We start from the raw sequence: 21,649 nt of genomic DNA on the forward strand, positions 1-21,649 counted from the left end.
TAAAAATCGATTCAGGATTGAATGAATCAACATCGCTTTATTCAAATTAAAACCATTTAAATAGGAAAATCCATTTTTTTACACCCGCCTCTAATGCTGGGTAATGTCAGCTGGTCCATGTGGAGCTGGCTGTGAGGCTCAGGGAGCGTCTACAAAGTGCAACACTGAAGGAACATCATCCATAAATATTGAGTAATAACTGGACTCTCATACAGCGAGACCCAAATGTCTTTAAACATCAGCTTATCCTGCTGATCCAAGTCCAACGCTGAGTTTGTAAAAACATGTTTGTCAATCATTTTGTTTGGTTTCTAAGGAAAATGTTTCAATAACTTGCTGCTAATACACAACATTTCATCATATTTCCTCATAACCCCCTTTTGTCTGACCATTTGATCCCATTTGAATTTGCAATAAAGGATCCACAGAGTTTGGTGACAATAATGACAGTAGATGTTTGTGTGAAAGTGCTGGAAGCAAATGAGTGCGTGATGTTCTTTCAGTGTTGCACTTTGTAGACGCTCCCTGAGCACTGGTCTCACAGCCAGCTGCACATAGAGACCAGTGTTGTTAGTCCAGGTCAGAAGATGACTTGTTGGAATGAAAATGAGCTTGTAGTTTGTCTGCTTTAATAATGTGACTGGAAAAAGGTGTTGGACTTCAAATATGTCCATTTCTTTCACACTTCACCTTTAAAAGTGAAGCCTTGTGGTTCCTGGAAGGAAAAACACGACTTTTTCAAGTCTTTGTCCTGTTTTTATGAGAAATGTACGACTTTAATGTGAAACATTCAGAGTTTTTTCTCTTGTTGTGTTTGTTTGAAGCTGCTTCCTGTTGGCTTCAGCTGTTTGGAGTTTCCATTTTCTAAACTTCTACATTCTGAATGTCATGGTCCTGGGTCATTTTGGCCCAGCGTTTTGTGTTTCCTTGAAGTTCATTTTTGTGCTTTGTGTTTATTCTGATTTTCAGAATCAGAATCAGAATCAGAATACTTTATTGATCCCTGGGGGAAATTATTTTTTGTTACAGTGCTCCATTTTAAACCAACATTAAGACAAGACAGACAATACGCTAACTAAGAATAGTACAATATATACATATATATACATACATACATACATACATAAGTCACTTATAAATAAATATTTGGAAAAGAAACATGTGTAGTTGTAGCAGCAAACAGTGTGTTAAGTGGATGCGTTGTACAGGGAGATGGCCACAGGCAGGAATGATTTCCTGTGTCGTTCAGTGGTGCTTTTCGGTAATCTCAGTCTCTCACTGAACGAGCTCCTGTGACTGACCAACATGTCATGGAGTGGGTGGGAGGTGTTATCCAACATTGTCTTTATCTTGGACAGCATCCGCCTCTCCGACACCACCTTGAGGGAGTCCAGCTCCATCCCCACAACATTGCTGGCCTTACGGATCAGTTTATTAAGTCTGTTGGCATCTGCGACCCTCAGCCTGCTCCCCCAGCATGCAACAGCATAGAGGATCGCACTGGCCACCACAGACTCATAGAAAATCCTCAGCATTTTCTGGCAGATGTTGAAGGACCTCAGTCGCCTCAAAAAATAGAGACAACTCTGGCCCTTCCTGTAAAGTGCTGTGGTGTTTTTAGCCCAGTCCAGTTTATTGTCAATGTGTACTCCAAGGTATTTATAGTCCTCCACAATGTCAACACTGACCCCCTGGATTGAAACAGGGGTCAAGTGTTTCCTGGTCTTCCTGAAGTCCACGATCAGTTCCTTGGTCTTTGCCACGTTGAGCTGCAGATGATTCTGCTCACACCACTTGACAAAGGAGTCGACCACAGCCCGGTACTCTGTATTGGTTTAGGGTTGAACCTGTAGTTTGGTGTGTGTATTCAGCCCTACCTGTGTCTGTCCTTGGTGCTCTGTTCATGTCCCCGTGTTGTGTTGTAAATCAGTCTGTGTGTTCCTGCTTTACTTTGAAGGCTCATGTTCTGGATTTCCTATTCTATTTTGAAGGTCTGTGTCTGTTGTCATTGTGTTCAGCTTGTGTCCTCCGGTCCTCATGTGTATTAGGTTCAGCTGTTCTTCCCTCCTGTGTGTGATTACCTGATTACCTTGTGTGTGTATATTTAGTGGGTGTCGGTCTGTGTTCATTGTCGGCTCGTCTGCGTTCTATGGTGTTCCTATCTCTGCGTCTCTCTGCCCCGCACCCCTTTTGTATGGTCTCAGGTTTGTCATTTAGTTCTCCCAGTTTAGGTTTCTTCAGTTGTTTTGTCATGCCTCACTGCCTGTTTCTGCCATTGTCACTTTGTAAATAAACATCACTCGTATCATCAGTTTGCTGCATCTTGGGTCCACCTTTTCCTCCACACCACACGGCTCCCTCCGCCAGCCGTGACACTGAACCTTCTTCAGCTCTGAACAGATGATGAAACACTGAATGATTTCAAGCTCACACTTTGTCTAATAAACTTACATCTTTCATTCTTTACACAGATTGAGTCTTTGTGGTTTGTCAGAGATCAGCTGTGATTATCTGGCAGCAGCACTGAAGTCCAAACCCTCCCATCTGAGAGAGCTGGACCTGAGTAATAACTACAACCTGAAGGATTCAGGAGTGAAGCATCTGTGTGGTTTCCTGGAGAGTCCAGGATGTGGACTTGAAACTCTGAGGTCAGTCAGCATGTTTTAGTTATTCAATTCAATTTTTTAATTTTATTTATATGGCGCCAAATCACAACAAAAGTCGCCTCAAGGCGCTTCATAGGTACAGAGAAAAACCCAACAATCTCATGACCCCTTATGAGCAAGCACTTTGGCGACAGTGGGAAGGAAAAACTCCCTTTTAACAGGAAGAAACCTCCGGCAGAACCAGGCTCAGGGAGTGGTCATCTGCTGCGACCGGTTGGGGTGAGAGAAGGAAAACGGGATGAAAGACATGCTGTGGAAGAGAGACTGAGTTTAATAACAAGTATGATTCAATGCAGAGAGGTCTATTAATACATAGTGAGTGAAAAAGGTCACTGGAAAGGAAAAACTCAATGCATCATGGGAATCCCCGGCAGCCTACGTCTATTGCAGCATAACTAAGGGAGGATTCAGGGTCACCTGGTCCAGCCCTAACTATATGCTTTAGCAAAAAGGAAAGTTTTAAGCCTAATCTTGAAAGTAGAGATAGTGTCTGTCTCCCGAATCCAAACTGTAAGCTGGTTCCACAGAAGAGGGGCCTGAAAACTGAAGGCTCTGCCTCCCATTCTACTTTTAAATACAATAGGAACAACAAGTAGGCCTGCAGTGCGAGAGTGAAGTGCTCTAATAGGGTGATATGGTACTACAAGGTCATTAAGATAAGATGGGGCCTGATTATTTAAGACCTTGTATGTGAGGAGCAGGATTTTGAATTCTGGATTTAACAGGAAGCCAATGAAGGGAAGCCAAAACAGCAGAAATCTGCTCTCTCTTTCTAGTCCCTGTCAGCACTCTTGCTGCAGCATTTTGGATTAGCTGAAGGCTTTTCAGTGAGTTTTTAGGACATCCTGATAATGAATTATGAATTATAGTCGTCCAGCCTGGAAGTAATAAATGCATGAACTAGTTTTTCAGCATCACTCTGAGACAGGATATTTCTAATTTTAGAGATGTTGCGCAAATGGAAGAACGCAGTCTTACATATTTGTTTAATATGTGCATTGAAGGACATGTCCTGGTCAAAAATGACTCCAAGGTTCCTCACAGCATTACTGGAGGCCAAGGTAATGCCATCCAGAGTAAGAATCTGCTTAGAGACCATATTTCTAAGATTTTCAGGGCCGAGTACAATAACCTCAGTTTGATCTGAATTAAGAAGCAGAAAGTTAGCGGCCATCCAGGTCTTTATGTCTTTAAGACATTCCTGCAGTTTAACTCATTGGTGTGTGTTATCTGGCTTCATGGACAGATAGAGCTGGGTGTCATCTGCATAGCAGTGAAAATTTATGCTATGTCTTCTAATGATACTACCTAAGGGAAGCATGTATAATGTAAACAGAATTGGTCCTAGCACTGAACCCTGTGGAACTCCATAATTAACCTCAGTGTGTGAAGAGGACTCTCCATTTACATGCACAAACTGGAGTCTATTAGATAGATATGATACAAACCACTGCAGTGCAGTACCTGTAGTACCTACAGCATGTTCTAATCGCTCTAAGAGGATATTATGGTCAACAGTATTGAACGCTGCACTGAGGTCTAGCAGGACAAGCACAGAGATGAGTCCACTGTCAGAGGCCACAAGACGATCATTTGTAACCTTCACTAAAGCTGTTTCTGTGCTGTGATGAGCTCTGAAACCTGACTGAAACTCTTCAAATAAACCATTCCTCTGCAGATGATCTGTTAGCTGTTTGACAACTACTCTTTCAAGGATTTTTGATATGAAAAGAAGGTTGGAGATTGGCCTATAATTAGCTAAGACTGCTGGGTCTAGAGATGCTTTTTGAGTAAAGGTTTAACTACAGCCAGCTTGAAGGCCTGTGGTACATAGCTGATTGTTAGAGATAAGTTGATCATATTTAAGATCGAAGAATTAATTAATGGCAGGACTTCTTTGAGCAGTTTTGTAGAAATGGGGTCTAAAAGACACATTGATTGTTTGGAGGAAGTAATTATTGAAGTTAACTCAGAAAGATCAATTGGAGAAAAAGAGTCTAACTTAACATCAAGGGTACTAAGAGTAGCTGTAGATAATATTACATCTGTGGGATGATTATTGGTAATTTTTTCTCTAATGATAAGAATTTTATTTGTGAAGAAGTTCATGAAGTCATTACTAGTTAATGTTAAAGGGATGGTTGGCTAAAAAGAGCTCTGACTTGTGTGCTGAGATTAATATGATGTGAAAGTTGTGCTGACACTAAACTGCAGACATCAGGCTGATATTATACTGATCCTCACTGGGGATCTTCATGGTAAAGTCTGTTTTCTTCTTCTCTGGTTTAGTCCATTGACTGCAGCAGAGCAATGTTCACATTTCAAACAGTGATACTCAACGTATGGCCCGCACGCAGCCTCCCCACCTTTCCTGATTCAGAGAGAGGGGACCCTGATTAACTGTGTAGTGTTCTTCCTCACAGTTCTAAGTATCAGACACAACAATGAATAATCCACAGCTGACTGTCTTTAGCAGGTCAAAGGTCACGGCACATAGCAGACAGTCGGAAATATTATAATTCTGATCATTTATCAGCACTGTAACGGTGGCAAGGCAATGTGAAGGGGACCAAATGGAAAAAACAACCTCACGAGCCTTCAATTGTTTTCAAAGCTTTGGATATATTCCCACTTTTTTCTGGTAAAGAGGTGTTTTTTTTTTTTTTTTTTTTTCATGCTCACCAGCAACAAATCTAGAAATAACCACCCGAGCCTCTCAACAAACCCCTCCTTAAATAGATGCTGGTCATACTATCACCAATAAAATGTAAAAGGTCGTCCCACTCTGACACAGCCCAGCTACAAAAACCTATACAGTGAAACATTGCAGTTATTTTGACACACCTCACAAATATCTCATTACAAAACACCCCCCAGCTAAACAATATCCCAACTAACTAAATCAAATCAAACTGAAAATTTAACCCACATGCCCCCTCAGCTCTCATCAGGTGGTTCAACCCACTATCAGTGGGTGATTGGAAAACTTCTTTCAGGTGAACATCATTAGGCCATAATCATGTGTGCACTCCATGACTAAGGCCTTCAGGAAGGAGCTCAAAAGGGGAAAAGCCAGTTGAGGCTTGAGGCACCTCCCTATAAGCAAACAGCAAATAGGGAAGCCACTTGTCGCAGTCTTTGGCATTAGCCGAGATGAACTTCTTCAACATTGCTTTCAGAGTTTGATTGTATCTCTCCACCAAGCCATCTGTTTGGGTATGGTAATGGGTGGTCCGGATACTCCTAATACCTAAAAGCTTATAAACCTGCCTCAGGGTATGTGAAAGGAAGTTTGTTCCCTGATCAGTCAAAATCTCAGACGGAATACCCACTCGGGAAAAAAGCTGCAAAAGGGCATAAGCTATCTGTTTAGCTGTAATATCCCTAAGGGGAAAAGCTTCTGGGTATCTGGTACTGTAATCACAAACCACCAATATATAGTGATTACCTGCCTGGGTTCGCTCTAGCGGCCCCGCTTTATCCATTGCAATACGACTAAATGGAACCTCAATAACAGGTAAAGGCTATAAAGGCAACTTTGGGACTTTTTTATCCCCGGCCAGCTGACAGATTGAGCAAGACTGGCAAAACTCCTCAACATCTCTGTTCATACCTGGCCAAAAGAACCTGCTGGCTATTCGGTCCCTTCTTGTCTGCGTTCCCAGATGCCCCGCCCAAGGAATACTATGCCCCAGTCTCAAAACTTGCTCCCGCCGCTGCTGGGGGACTACTAACTTCCCTTTGTCATCCGTGCTGCCTTTGTAGTACAACACTTGTCCTTTCAGGTAATAACCCTCTTCTATCAACTGACCGGGCTGCACTTCTGCTGCCTGTTTAAAAGGGCCTTCCAATGTCACATCCTGTTTCTGCAGATCTGAAAAGACTTCTTGGACAGTTTCTTTGCTACCTGGCACTGGCAGCTCAACAGTATTCTTAACTGTCCCTGCCATTTTCTCTATTCTTCTTTGTCTTTTGCTTTTCCTAGCTTTAATGGCAACTTCTGGCACCACCTCTGCAAAAAATGGCAATTCCGAGAAAATGTCAGATTGTTCGCTCTGGTCCTCCGCCCCATTTTGAGTCTCATACATGTGCTCACTAATCAGCTTCGGGACTGCACTGACACCACTCTCAACCTTTGGCACCTGCTCATTGATTTGTTCCTCCTCCTTCTGCTTCTGCTTTAAAGTGTTAATGACCTCTTTTAGCTGTTTAGTGATTACAATCATGTGATTTCCAGGAAGTGCTGCCGCTGATGCATGCCCTCTCTCCCTGCGGACTATTTGCTGCTGCCTGTCTCTACATGTTTCCTCTGTGTGTGTTTCTGCTGCTTCTTTGTCCTCACTGTAAACAGATGTACTGAGAGACTCCTGCACTGATGTTTCATAGGAAAGTCCAAACAGCCTCACTGGTTCTCCATAAAGAACAAAGATCTGCTCTCTGTGGCTCCAACACAACTTAAAGACAATCAAAGGTGGACAAAGTTCTTCAGAACAGCTGTGCAGGTCGTGACCTTTGACTTTATTCATTAGAACAAGTTTATTTCAATTAACTGACAGACAGAGTGAAAGGTTTTCTCTCCAGGTTCATTTCCTCTTACTTTAATTCGTCTGTCACTTTGCAATTGTGGTCGACTGTGGGTTGAATGGTTTTGCTAAGCAGATGTCTGCAAAACAGGAAGTCAAAGCAAAACGATCGACAGGTTAGTTCAGCTGGTTGTACACAGTCGAGTTCACCCACGCAGTATTTTAATTTACTATTTTTTCTAATTGCTTGTGTTGAATAAACCTTCAGTAGGTTTCTTTTGACCTACAGAGAAAGCAGATGGATTATACCAACCTCACACTTTTTATCTTTATATGGATTTTTGTTGCATCCTGATGATTAGAAGAGTGTTTAAGGGTTTAACAGATTTCATGAGAACAACAGTAAGTGTTTGCTGTCTTTTTCTAACATCGTTTTCAGTGTTTTAGGTAAAAGGTTTCAGTTGTCATGGTTACAGTTTGGTTAACATCCACCCACAAAAATGTTTGAACAGAAAAACTGTTTCAAAACTGAGTGAGACTTCATTTAAAATGTCATTTCCTTTCTAGCGGACGTTAACCCTGTAAATCCTGAACCATGAAATCATTGCTCGATAATTTTATTGGTCGACGTCACTTCAACGTCACTTCCGTACGAGACGTTACACCGTTGAAGTGTGGAGTTAGACCGAGCGGCTGAACGACAGATCTGTTCTAACAGTCAGTGACTTTCAGCTTTATTTTAAACCTTAAATTTAAACTTGTGTCGTCAGATTTAAACTCAGGTTCAGTTATTCGGTGAAAATACCGGCAGACTCAGACATTTAGGACAAACTAAGAGTCAGATCAGCAGCAGCAGAGACACGGAAATGTCTGCTGTAACTGCGTCACTCTGCTCCACGTTGCTGATGTTCGATGAGGCTTCATGTTTGTCTCTGCGGGTGAGATTTAACTGTTATAAAACAAACTGAGTGTCACTCTGGTTAAATTTGTTATGTTTCTCAAAGAATTGTTTTTATATTGGTTTAGTTTGTCTGTGTGTGTGAAGGAGACGCGAGGCTGGGTGGGTCTGTGTGGACGTCCGTGTCTGTGTGACAGAGACAAAGAAATCTAATGTGTGTTTTATTGTCTTTCAGATTTTCCACCCTGGTGACCACAGAGGCCTTCGAGGGTTCCAGACGTCCTTCAGAACAACAGTAAGTGTTTTCTTTCTTTTTCTAAAACTCACTTTTAGTCTTTTAAGCTAAAAGAAAAGCTAAAAAAAATCAGTTTGAAGGTTTCACTTTACAATTCACCTCCATAGAAAAGGAGGAAATTTAGCAGAAAACCTCAAATTCTAAAACTGATGAGTCTTTGTTCTTTAATCGTACAGCACTGGATGGACTGGTGATTTACACAGGCTACTGGTTTTGTAAACTGGTGCAAGTTGCTGCTGGTTCTCAGGTTAGTCAGAGTTGTGTCGCGGTGTTGTTTGATAAGCTGCTCGGAGCTGAAGCCTAAATCGCAGCAGGAAGAGGTGCAGCAGGATGTGAGCTCGAAACTTGCTGTGGGAAACAAACTCGGTGCAGAGACAAAACAAACTTCTGCTTCAAAGACAAAAACGGTTCATACATGACGACTGACACATGAAGCAGGTTCAGATTTTTCCTGCGAGGATGGTTCAAGAACAGAAAGAATAAAACTTTCTTTCGACTTCACCTCTTCTGGTGTGACGCGCTTGTTTCTACTCGACCCCGCAGTGCAGCGTACCAATCGTCACAACGTCACAACTTCCTTAAAACAAACGTTACTGATCCAATTGCTTTCTTTCAGCCTAAATTTTAATCCCAGGACAGACTGAGACATTTAGAACAAACTAAGAGTCAGAACACCGGAAATGTCCGCTGTAATTACGTCATTTACTTTGATGTTTGCCGTGTTCGTCTCTGCAGGTGAGATTTAACTTTGACATAAAACAGGAAGTAATGGCTGCATATTAAATATATTTCCCTGAGAGCAATTTTCATACTATTCATATTATCAGCACGCTTCACTGTATAAGTGTTTATACAAAACACAGCTACTGTCATGCACAGTTATACTGTTATGAATAATAAGGGTCAAATTTGGAGTTTTAGGTGGAGGAAGCTGAAGTTCAGGTGTAGCTGTGCAGTGTGGGGAAAGAGTGTCCTCTAAAAGAGTCCCATAATAACCAGTGTTGTGAGCTCCAGTAGATTTGTTTTCTTTGTGTTCAGGCTGTGATCAGCTGACCTGCTGCTGCTTCTGATGCTTTTCTGCTCTTTGTGGATTAAAGCAGCTACAATCATGAAAATGGTTTTGTTAGTAACATGTAAAGCAGAGTTGTTTATTCGTCTTTATCTCAGAGACAGTTTAGTTTCTAACAATTAAATGTTACAAGAAACACGAAAAAAACAACAAACATCAAAGTGGAGCAGAGTGACACTGTTACAGCAGAGATACAGGTTCTGTAGTTCTGCTGATCTGACTCTTATTTTGTCATAAAATGTTTTTGTTATTTTCAGTGAATAACAGAATCTGAGTTTCAAACTTGACTCAATGGGATTTAAATAAAGTTTCCAGTAAAGCTGAAAATGACAGATGATGGTAACAGATCTTGCCGACCCTCCAAATGCGCAACACCAAAAAGAGATGATTAAAAGTGTTTCTATACGCTGCTGTTCTTTAACCAGCTCCATGGAATAAAATCAAGTCCTGATAACTGAATTTATTATTCAGAATATACAAGAGAAGGACTTTATTAGACTCTGAGTGACCCCACCCAGTCTCTACACACGGGGAAACTGAACCAGTATGAAAGAAACTCTGCTGCAAACTGTTTGTCTCACAGGAATCGCCCAAGCAGAAGCTTGTAAAACGTTGCTTATGTAATCAGCCTAGAACCAGACTTGTAGTCAAGACCGCCTAATCCGAGACCAAGACAAGACCGAGACCAGAGGGTATCTAGACCAAGACAAGACCAAGACCAAGTTGAGATGAGACTGAGACCAAGACCGAGACCGAGACAATGCTGCTATGTTTACGGGTGTCAGGTATATTTATGTGTTTTTGCTTTCGCACAGCCCTCCTCACCGCTGTTTACTGTGTCACTCACTTACTGAGAGGACAGACAGATGCTCCACTTGACTGTCGCGTCTCTCACCATCTTGGTTTTTCACATAATGATATTATCCTATATCCTCGCATGTGATTGGCCACAATATGGTGGGATTGGAGCCCAACTGAGCCACTGTATGAGAGCTGAGCATCAAAAGGAAATTAAGTGAGGGTAGAAATGACTGAAAGATTATTAGGCTCTGTTTTGAGTTTTGTTCAAAAAAGAATGACTTCATATAGGAAAAAATAAATATCACCTTAAACTAGTTTTTAATCAAGCAGCAAGGCAGAACAAAGTCGGGCTGTATCAAGACACAGTGACTAAACTCCAATTCAACCAGACCCAGAACTGATCCGGAATTAAAATAGGACTACACCAGTTCAAAATCAGGACTACTTAGAACTTAACCAAAACCCAACCAGAATCAAAACTAGATGATAGTAGCACTAAAAATCATCATAGACCTGCACTACACTTATTTTTTAATTATACCAAAGTCCACTATTTAGATTGAGAAAAGTTTATATAATTATTTAGCCTTGTTGTGCAAACAAGCCTGCAGAACTTAATAAATATAGAATTTGAAAAGTAACAAATGGTATCTAAAAAGAAACACTAGGTACTGGATACATGTTCTGATGAGTTTTGGCAAACAACCATTTGACTAACATGTGTGTCTCACCTGCTCTTGTTCCATCTCTGTTCTTTCCTCATTCTCCATCTCCCTCTCTGCTCCTCTCTCTCCCTCTTTGTGCTGACAATCAAGCCAAACACCAACATCATCAAATATACAGTTGAAACCAGATATTTACACACTCTTCAGATAAAAACACAAACATTGTAACATCAAATCAGACTAAATGTTTATTTTTTTAGATTGATAAAAAACATTTGTTAACTTTTGTATTTTGTATTCAAAATTGAGCCACACTTATGGAGCTCCACAATCCTTTTCCTGGTGTTTTGGTTGACATCTCTTGATTTTCCCATGTCACAGAAACAGGCTCTGTGTTTTGCCTTATATGCATCCACAGCTGTGCCACCAATTTACTCACATGGACTCTACTAACCTATCAGAAGCTTCTTCAGCTCAGAATGGAATCGTCTGGAGTTTTCTTATTAATTAACAATAAACTTAGTGTACATGTACTCCTAAATTTGATGAAAGTGATTAAAATAGACCGCTCCCTCTTTTTATTTTGACATTTAACTAATTCAAAAGATATTTCAACATTTATTTATCTAAAACAAAACAGGTTTACTCTAAATTCATGTTTAACAGTGAATTTTTTTTAAAATGTTTTCTCCATAAAGTATATGTAAACATCAGTATATTCACTGGTTTATAAAACATCAGTATATTCACTGGTTTATAAAACATCAGTATATTCACTGGTTTCAACTGTGAATATACTGCTGTGTATTGAAATTCCTCTTGTTTTGCATAGACTGAAAAACATACAAAGCATAATATATAAAATAACATCTACCTGAGTTTTTTCTTTGAAAGAAGCTCCTTATGTCCATTTTTGTGTACATCAGTACACCATTGAAACCGATTTAGAGTTTGTTTAGCCGTGGAAATGTAAGCTAAGACTCTAAAAAATCAGCATTGTCGTTCGTCTTTTTATTTATCCATTTGTTGATTCACTTGAAGAGCAAGTAACGCAACCAAGTGATCAGTTTGATATCAATCTTTTGTGATACACCGTCATACGAATTCGTCAATACGAATGATTTGCTTTGGTACCTGGTCAAACTTAAGCTCTCCTCTGTAAACTCGCAGGCAGCAACTTCTCTCCCCTCACTCACATGTGTAAGTGCTGTTCTCAGTCGGCCCAAAATTCTGACTCTGCAGGAAATCCTTCTACCCTCTCCAATCTTAGAAGAGGTTTACAAGTTTGTGGACAAGGCTAAACGGGCCCAACACTCTAAAGGAAAAGAAAGACAACGCAGAAAATTTCACACCTTGCTTTCAAAAACACATACTCCTCGTTCTGAACCTACACAACTCAGAGAAGAAAACACACCTGAAGACAGTCAGGAGAAATGGGTAAAGAACTTTTCAGACCGGAGTCTCACTGAACCTGAAAAGAGAGTTTTAGCCAAAGCAAGGGGGTAAATTTGGCATGGACGGAAGGGACATGTCCCCACCAATAATTTGATCTCTTTGAGTAAAGAAATCAAACCTGATAGAAGGAAAAAAATGATCTGTCAGCGTCTCATTCACCCAGCGGTGCAGAAACAGTTAAATTACGTTCTCTACTGGAGTCCTACCTCATGTGACAAATATGGCCTATGTGATTGGCTGTGCCTTTCAGGGAGCTCTGTTTAGCTTTAGCAGCGGCAAGCCTGCGCTGCGAGGACCTGCGAGGAGGAGAGGAGGATGGCAGCAAAAAGGAAGAACCTGGATATAAGAAAGTATTTTTCAAAGAAACCTGTAAGTCACTTAAAGTCAAGTTCACTCATAAGATGTGTCCGTCATAATAACGTTACAGGCTATGCTAGGCCTTGGCCCACATCAGTCTAAAAGTGTATGTAACCATGAATAACGTATTTTGGACTAACTGCACAACAGGCAGCACTATTAGTTATCTCAGTCTCAGAGTAGCATTTCTAATTTTGATTGAAACTTTCAGAGAAAACGGCTGCTTTGAGCAAGCCAGGATATTAGTTTACAGAGGCTGTACCATGTACACCAGGTGAGACTGGACAATATAGATGTATGCCAGCAGTTTATCTCAGTTAACGAGAGGAGAAGGCATGTGTTTGGCTCCTTCACATAGTGAACATACAGTTGTTGTGTCCATGTCTGTTGCTGTAACAGTAGTTCATGTTTAGAATAAAAAAATGCCAGCTCACTGATTTGATAGTGTGTCTAAAATGTTGCATAATTTTGCTGAGAGATCTTTTACTTTGTGGTAATCTTAGATGAGTAGTTTTATTGACAAAAACCACCAGATCATTCAGTTTTCCATTAGTGCTAATGTATAAGACATGTTTGTGTACTATAACTGAAGTAATGTTGTTAAACCCTTAAAGTCATATTCTTTTATTGTCGTGACTGTATTTGAAGTTATTTTTTATTTTTGTACGATACCTGTTTTATATGGAATATGGCTGAAGTAAACTGAAGTCTAAAATACTTAGTCATTTGTTTAACAGTAATTTAACATTATATAATTCACAAATAAAACTATTAATTGTAATTTTAAATGGTTTAAAAGCATGTAGAATAACATGTAGGCAAGTACAGTGGGGCAAAAAAGTATTTAGTCAGCCATCGATTGTGCAAGTTCCCCCACTTAAAATGATGACAGAGGTCAGTAATTTGCACCAGAGGTACACTTCAACTGTGAGAGACAGAATGTGAAAAAAAAAAATCCATGAATCCACATGGTAGGATTTGTAAAGAATTTATTCGTAAATTAGGGTGGAAAATAAGTATTTGGTCACCTCAAACAAGGAAAATCTCTGGCTCTCACAGACCTGTAACGTCTTCTGTAAGAAGCTTTTCTGTCCCCCACTCGTTACCTGTATGAATGGCACCTGTTTGAACTCATCATCTGTATAAAAGACACCTGTCCACAGCCTCAAACAGTCAGACTCCAAACTCCGCCATGGCCAAGACCAAAGAGCTTTCGAAGGACACCAGGAAAAGTATTGTAGACCTGCACCAGACTGGGAAGAGTGAATCTACAATAGGCAAGCAGCTTGGTGTGAAAAAATCAACTGTGGGAGCAATCATCAGAAAATGGAAGACATACAAGACCACTGATAATCTCCCTCGATCTGGGGCTCCACGCAAGATCTCATCCCGTGTGGTCAAAATGATCATGAGAACGGTGAGCAAAGATCCCAGAACCACACGGGGGGACCTGGTGAATGACCTGCAGAGAGCTGGGACCAAAGTAACAAAGGTCACCATCAGTAACACACTACAACGGCAGGGAATCAAATCCCGCAGTGCCAGACGTGTTCCGCTGCTGAAGCCAGTGCATGTCCAGGCCCGTCTGAAGTTTGCCAGAGAGCACATGGATGATACAGCAGAGGATTGGGAGAATGTCATGTGGTCAGATGAAACCAAAGTAGAACTTTTTGGTATAAACTCAACTCGTCGTGTTTGGAGGACGAAGAATACTGAGTTGCATCCCAAGAACACCATACCTACTGTGAAGCATGGGGGTGGAAACATCATGCTATGGGGCTGTTTTTCTGCCAAGGGGACAGGACGACTGATCCGTGTTAAGGACAGAATGAATGGGGCCATGTATCGTGAGATTTTGAGCCAAAACCTCCTTCCATCAGTGAGAACTTTGAAGATGAAACGAGGCTGGGTCTTCCAACATGACAATGATCCAAAACACACCGCCCGGGCAACAAAGGAGTGGCTCCGTAAGAAGCATTTGAAAGTCCTGGAGTGGCCTAGCCAGTCTCCAGACCTCAACCCCATAGAAAATCTGTGGCGGGAGTTGAAAGTCCGTGTTGCTCGGCGACAGCCCCAAAACATCACTGCTCTCGAGAAGATCTGCATGGAGGAATGGGCCAAAATACCAGCTACTGTGTGTGCAAACCTGGTAAAGACCTATAGTAAACGTTTGACCTCTGTTATTGCCAACAAAGGTTATGTTACAAAGTATTGAGTTGTATTTTTGTTATTGACCAAATACTTATTTTCCACCCTGATTTACGAATAAATTCTTTACAAATCCTACCATGTGGATTCATGGATTTATTTTTCACATTCTGTCTCTCACAGTTGAAGTGTACCTCTGGTGCAAATTACTGACCTCTGTCATCATTTTAGGTGGGGGAACATGCACAATCGGTGGCTGACTAAATACTTTTTTGCCCCACTGTATATTTCTCCTTTTATCACGAAGCCAAGGAAAAAATAGAAGAAAATAAAAGAAAAAGGGCAGGGTTTGGTGGTTGAATTATCCGTCCCCACCAATGCCAAAACTAAATCTACAACCTTGAGCCAAAGGACTCAATTTTGCCATTTCTCCACAACAGTTGCCCATAGTGGATGTCATCAGAGCCACAGAAACCACCATATGGATTAATAAATTATCACAGACAGAAGCAGAGCAAATCAGGATGAATGTCTCAGCCACTCTCTCAAGTGCCAAAGTCCCTCCGTCCAACCTCACAATACAGGAAAAGAAGGCCGTCACTTCCCCGAGCAAAGACCACATCATCACTATTTTACCAGCTGATGAGGGAGGATGCACCGTGGTCCTAAACACTACAATTACCACACAAAGATCACTACTCTCCTCAGTGACAACAATACCTATGGAGCCTTAAACCGAGACCCCACAAGCAGCTACAAAAAGAAAGTTATAGCTTGCCTCTACCTTGAAAAGGACAAAATGATTGACCGCCTTACATATCACCGCCTTTATCCAGGGGATGCTATTAACCCCGATTCTTTTGTCCCCATGATAGAACAGAGGACCTACGATCCATTGATTCATTGATTACTTTTAAAAAACAGCTAAAAACTTACCTTTTTAAAATTGCTTTTTGTTAACTTTGTTTGTTTTTTGTCTTTTAATCTGTTATATCTGTAAAGCACTTTGTGATGTCTATCTAGAAATGTGCTATATAAATAAAATTTTACTTTACTTACTAGAGAAATCAGACTCATAGCGTGTTAAAACATTTATATTTCTTTTTATTTAATCATCTTCCGGAAGACAGAGACCCCTGCACAGCCCAAACACCAGTTGCAGGATCTCTAACATTAGAATCATAAACTGTGTTATTTTCGTACTTTATACGTCACAGTTTCGATACAAACATTGTTTATATGGCAAAGTTTCTCTATTCTGTCTGGCTTCCTGTATTTATTATGCTGTACAGCTCTACACTTCCTGTTTGCAGTCTGGCTGAGCACTTAGTTTATGAGTCAAAAGTGGCCTTGCTTTACAAACCTTCATGATTAAAGAGAATAAAACAATATAATGAGAAAATAAGGATACTAAGGATAATAATTACATGACAATGCGATACCCTGCATTTACGGACTTCCTAAAATCCACAAGGAAGGTGTCCAACTCAGACCTATAGTCAGCAGCATAAACTCTGCCACTTCAAATCTCCCATTTTTAAGTAAGATCATTGAAAAAGCAGTTTCTCAACAGCTCAGTTACTTCTTAAAACAGAATAATTGCTACAATGCCTTCCAGTCAGGTTTTAGACAGAACCACAGCACTGAAACTGCTCTGACCAAAGTGTTTAATGACATATGTCTGAATACAGACAGTGGAAAAATGTCAGTCTTAGTTTTACTGGATCTCAGTGCAGCATTTGATACAGTTGACCACAACATATTACTCAAACGACTGGAGAACTGGACAGGTCTTTCAGGAACTGTACTAAACTGGTTCAAAACATACTTAGAAAACAGGAAATACTTTGTATCAATAGGTAACTTCACATCTGAGCAGACGAGTATCACATGTGGAGTTCCCCAAGGTTCCATCTTGGGACCCCTTCTGTTTAACATTTACATGCTCTCACTGGCACAGATTATAAAGAACAACAAAATAAACTACCACAGCTATGCAGATGACACACACATATATATCACAATGTCATCAGGAGACAGAGGCCCTGTACAGGCTCTTGGTAAATGCATTGAGGAAATTAATGACTGGTTGTGCCACAATTTTCTCCAGCTAAACAAAAACAAAACTGAGGTAATAGTCTTTGGCACCAAAGAAAAACGATTACAGGTCACCAGAGAACTTCAATCTATACACCTAAAAACCACAAACCAGGCGAGAAATTTGGGTGTAATGATGGATGCAGACCTAAACTTAGAAAAACACATTAAGACAATAACAAAGTCAGCTTACTATCACCTCAAGAATATATCAAGGATAAAAGATCTGATGTCTCACCAGGACCTGGAAAAACTAGTCCATGCATTCATCTTTAGTAGGCTTGATTACTTGTATGGTGTCTCTACTGTGTGGATTTGCTTATTCTTGTTCTTTAAGCTCATGTGCAGTGGTGACGGATGACCCACACTGGTCACAGATGTGCTTTTTGAACACACTGTGGAATAGTTCATGTATTTTTAATGCACTTGGTGTGTGGAAACCTCTCCCACATTCTTTGCAGTAGTTCATTTTGTCTCCAGTGTGTCTACGTTGATGTGGTTTTAGGTCCCGTTGATGATTGGAGGTTTTTCCACAAAAGTAACAGAGAAACGTTTTCCCACCACCACAGTGACAATAGGGTTGAGAACTGGATCCATCTGTGTTGCTCTGCTTCTAAACAATGACAGCGTAAGTGATCTCTACCAATGTCCAATTACGTTTTACTGTTTACATTAAAACACTCAGCTTACCGAGCGAAAATGATTCTTCATTTTCCAAAACAGTTCATTCAGAATAACTCCATAGGTTTACTGATCAGACTTGTTCCAAACAATCAGGTTAAAATTACAAGATAAAAAATCAATACTTCCTCACAGTAACTGCACTTGTAGAGTTACTTTCTGGTGTGGATCTGTTGATGTTTTTTCAGGTAATGTGGAGATTTAAAAGTCTTCTCACACCGGTCACATTTATAAGGTCTCTCCTCAGTGTGGGTAAACATGTGTATTTGTAATTGTGCATCGGTTGTAAAAAGTTTCCCACACTGATCACAGTAGGAAAGATCATTTCCAGTGTGAATGCGTAGGTGAATATTTCGGTACTTTTTTTCACTGAAAGTTTTTCCACAAAAGTCGCAGCTGTACGCCTTAATTCCAGAGTGGGTAACTAGATGCTTCTGTAAGTTTCGACTTTGACCAAAAGCTTTACCACACAAGTCACAGCTGTAAGGTTTAACTCCACTGTGGATGAGTTGGTGTTTTTTTAAGTCTCCAGCCCAGGCAAAAGACTTTCCACACAACTCACAGCTGTAAGGTTTAAATCCACTGTGGATGAGTTGGTGTTTTTCTAAGTCTCTGGCCCAGGTAAAAGATTTTCCACACATGTCACAGCTGTAAGGTTTAACTCCACTGTGGATGACTTGGTGTTTTTTTAAGCCTTCAGCCCGGGTAAAAGACTTTCCACACAAGTCACAGCTGTAAGATTTAACTCCACTGTGGATGACTTGGTGTTTTTTTAAGCCTTCAGCCCGGGTAAAAGACTTTCCGCAAAAGTCGCAGCTGTAAGATTTAACTCCACTGTGGACGACATGGTGTTTTTTTAAATCACCAGCCTGGGTAAAAGACTTTCCACACAAGTCACAGCTGTAAGATTTAACTCCACTGTGGATGAGTTGGTGTGTTTTTAAGTTTCTTTCCCGGGTAAACCACTTTCCACACAAGTCGCAGCTGTAAGGTTTAACTCCACTGTGGATGAGTTGGTGACTTTTTAAGGATCCAGCCTGGGTAAAAGACTTTCCACACAAGTCGCAGCTGTAAGGTTTAACTCCACTGTGGATGAGTTGGTGTCTTTTTATGGATCCAGCCTGGGTAAAAGACTTTCCACACAACTCACAGCTGTAAGATTTAACCCCACTGTGGATGATTCTGTGGTTTTTTAAGTCTACAGCCTGGGTAAAAGACTTTCCACAAAACTCACAGCTGAACGCTTTAACTCCACTGTGGATAAGTTGGTGTATTTTTAAGCCTCGAGCCCGGGTAAAAGACTTTCCACACAACTCACAGCTGTAAGGTTTAAATCCACTGTGGATGATTCTGTGGATTTTTAAGTTTCCAGCCTGCAGAAAAGATTTTCCACACAAGTCACAGCTGTAAGGTTTAAATCCACTGTGGATGTCTTGGTGTGTTTTTAAGTTTTGAGCCAGAGTAAAAGACTTTCCACACAAGTCACAGTTGTAAGGTTTAAATCCACTGTGGATGATTCTGTGTTTTTTTAAGTGTGCAGCCTGCACAAAAGATTTTCCACACAAGTCACAGCTGTAAGGTTTAACTCCACTGTGGATGACTTGGTGAGTTTTTAAGCTTCCAGCCTGGGTAAAAGACTTTCCACACAAGTCACAGCTGTAAGGTTTAACTCCACTGTGGATGACTTGGTGAGTTTTTAAGCTTCCAGCCTGGGTAAAAGACCTTCCACACTCATCACAGCTGTAGGTTTTCTCTCCCTTTCTTCTGTGAGGTTTGTCGGCCTCCTGAGAGCGCTGACTTCTCGCTCCATGTTGGTCCTGGAGTGACAGAGATACAAACAGAGGCAGTGAGTGAAATGCAGTCCTGGGGCCCGTTCTTCGTACGTCACTTACTACATCCAAGATCAAATGACACATCCAAGACCAAATCATCGCGCTAACTCTGAGCTCGCTAATCCGGTTCTCCGAACACACCTGCTGTTGACGATTAGTACAGCTGGATGAAGTAATGTGAGATCACTGGCTGGCACAGCTGCCCTGGGGCAGACTGACAGAAGCCAGGCTGCCATATCGCGCCATCGGCCCCTCTGGCCAACACCAGTAGGCGGTAGGGTAGATTTATCATATCACACTATATTACCCAATATTATATTACATTATATTATATTATAATATGTTATATTATATCCCCTTTCACATTAGAGCCACAACAGGACCCACTAGAACATGGGAACAAGTAAAAGTGAAATATAAGAATATTCTACAGAATGGTAATATTTATCACTTATATTGCTTTTCGTCTCTTGGAAAGAGACCCTGAAATAATCTGTTTGTTTGTTCATAACAGCAACCAAGAAAAGGGCAGAGCAAAAAAAGACAGGTGGTGGTCCTGCACCCCCTCGTCAACAAGTTGGTTAAGTAAATAATACCCTCACGGGAATATCGATATCTCTCTATGAGCACACTGTCGCGCTGAGCTAAAGGATCCTGTCTATCCCGCAATATACGCTGAATTCTGAGGACTCTCCTCATCAATCTTGCACCTTCCGCAATGGGTTGCTCGCGTAAACGAACAGGACATGGCTGCGACAGACTTCCCAAATCCACCTTCGCTTTTATAGCCGTGGTCTCTCATCTTGATTACACGAAGTAATTTGCAATTACTACTTTGAAATATGAATTACATCTGTAATAATCACATACATGTAATAGAATGTTAATAGTACATTTCCCTTTTTTAGGAAATGACCTGTATGTATCTGTGTGACATCAATAAAAGGATCAAGTGCTGCATTATCTTTAGTTACATTGATGTTATTTATTTATGGTGAAACAGTGGTGGAATATCGCTGTTGCTTTCGTATACATGAAGCGGACATACCTGCGTGGCCGCGATCTAATCCTGTTTACATAAAGTAAACCTGCTCCCGAGCAGGTTTACGCTTACGGCTCTGTTGCTATGACAGCAAGTCCCGGATGAGCTTCGGGGAACCGAACTATCCAAGCTCACGCGAAATCGTCAACAATCAAATCCAGCTAACTTACTTAGCGAGGTATGAAGAACGGGCCCCTGGAACAAACTGAAACTCCCTCCATTGGTGGAATCAAACATGTCAACAAACACCTTGTTTGTGTGTTACCATCACCTTCTGGTGATGGTGTCACATTACAATGATGTGGCACAATGAGAGGTACAATTAAAATGACATTAGGAAATATTGATCAGCAGAGAAAATCTTTTATGTCATAAAAATTTTTTGAGTTCAACTGATGATATTGTTGTTTCAATGTGTGTAGATAAAATATGATCTTTGTATTTTCTTGTGACTTCTGTGGTTTCTGATTTTGAATGTAAATTTGGTATATATGGAGGAGCCCAGGATGGAAGCTCTTAACAGAAAACTCTAATACTTTTCTCACCTTTTGTGTTGAAGACATTGTTTCCACTGTAGTGGCTGAGCTGAGTCCAAATGGCTGAAATTGTTCCTCTCCTGCACCACCAGACTCGTCTCCTGTTAATCAGCAAAAAAAGAAGTATATATACACACACATGTACATACACATATATACACACACATACACATATACACATACACACATATATACATATACATACATATACATACTAGGGGTGCAACGATATTCGTATCGATATTGAACCGTTCGATATAGTGCTTTCGGTTCGGTACGCATATGTATCGAACAATACAACATTTGTAATTTATTTTATCAATTTTCCTTCTAACGATGCTGTCTGTGTTGAGCACTCAGTGAATCTGCGTTCGACTACTCCGCCTAGGCTGCACTGTCCAGCGCAGATCCACTGAGCGCTCAACACAGACAGCATAGTCAGAAGGAAGAGCTCAGGGCAAGCTAGCAAGACAGAAGTTAAGCTCTCCTTGTAACATGGACCTCCACCACTCTCATTCAGATCTGGCGTTTGGAATTATTTTGGTTTTCATGTGACGTATGACCCTGAAGGTAAGCGAGTCATG

The 21,649-nt window shown here is 40.8% G+C and overlaps 1 protein-coding gene and 2 long non-coding RNA genes across 3 annotated transcripts in view; 1 reads left to right on the forward strand and 2 right to left on the reverse strand.

The window, feature by feature from the left end:
* Positions 1-21,649, forward strand: part of LOC308403400 (NACHT, LRR and PYD domains-containing protein 12-like) — a 309,314-nt gene that overhangs the window by 43,596 nt on the left and 244,069 nt on the right. The window lies entirely within an intron of this gene.
* LOC308403982 lies at positions 5,317-14,438 on the reverse strand. Its single transcript, XR_013973025.1, has 2 exons — positions 12,052-14,438; positions 5,317-11,055 (listed from the first exon to the last, which is right to left on the reverse strand). It is a non-coding gene; the product is annotated as an uncharacterized lncRNA (long non-coding RNA).
* Positions 15,990-21,649, reverse strand: part of LOC308403854 — a 14,967-nt gene continuing 9,307 nt past the window's right edge. Inside the window, exons 2-3 of the long non-coding RNA XR_013972979.1 lie at positions 21,075-21,166; positions 15,990-19,472 (exon numbers count right to left, since the gene is read on the reverse strand). This is a non-coding gene — a long non-coding RNA (uncharacterized lncRNA). The remainder of the gene's footprint in view (positions 19,473-21,074; positions 21,167-21,649) is intronic.

Source organism: Rhamphochromis sp. 'chilingali', assembly GCF_963969265.1.
Source record: "Rhamphochromis sp. 'chilingali' genome assembly, chromosome: 1".
In the NCBI taxonomy this organism is placed as follows: Eukaryota; Metazoa; Chordata; class Actinopteri; order Cichliformes; family Cichlidae; genus Rhamphochromis; species Rhamphochromis sp. 'chilingali'.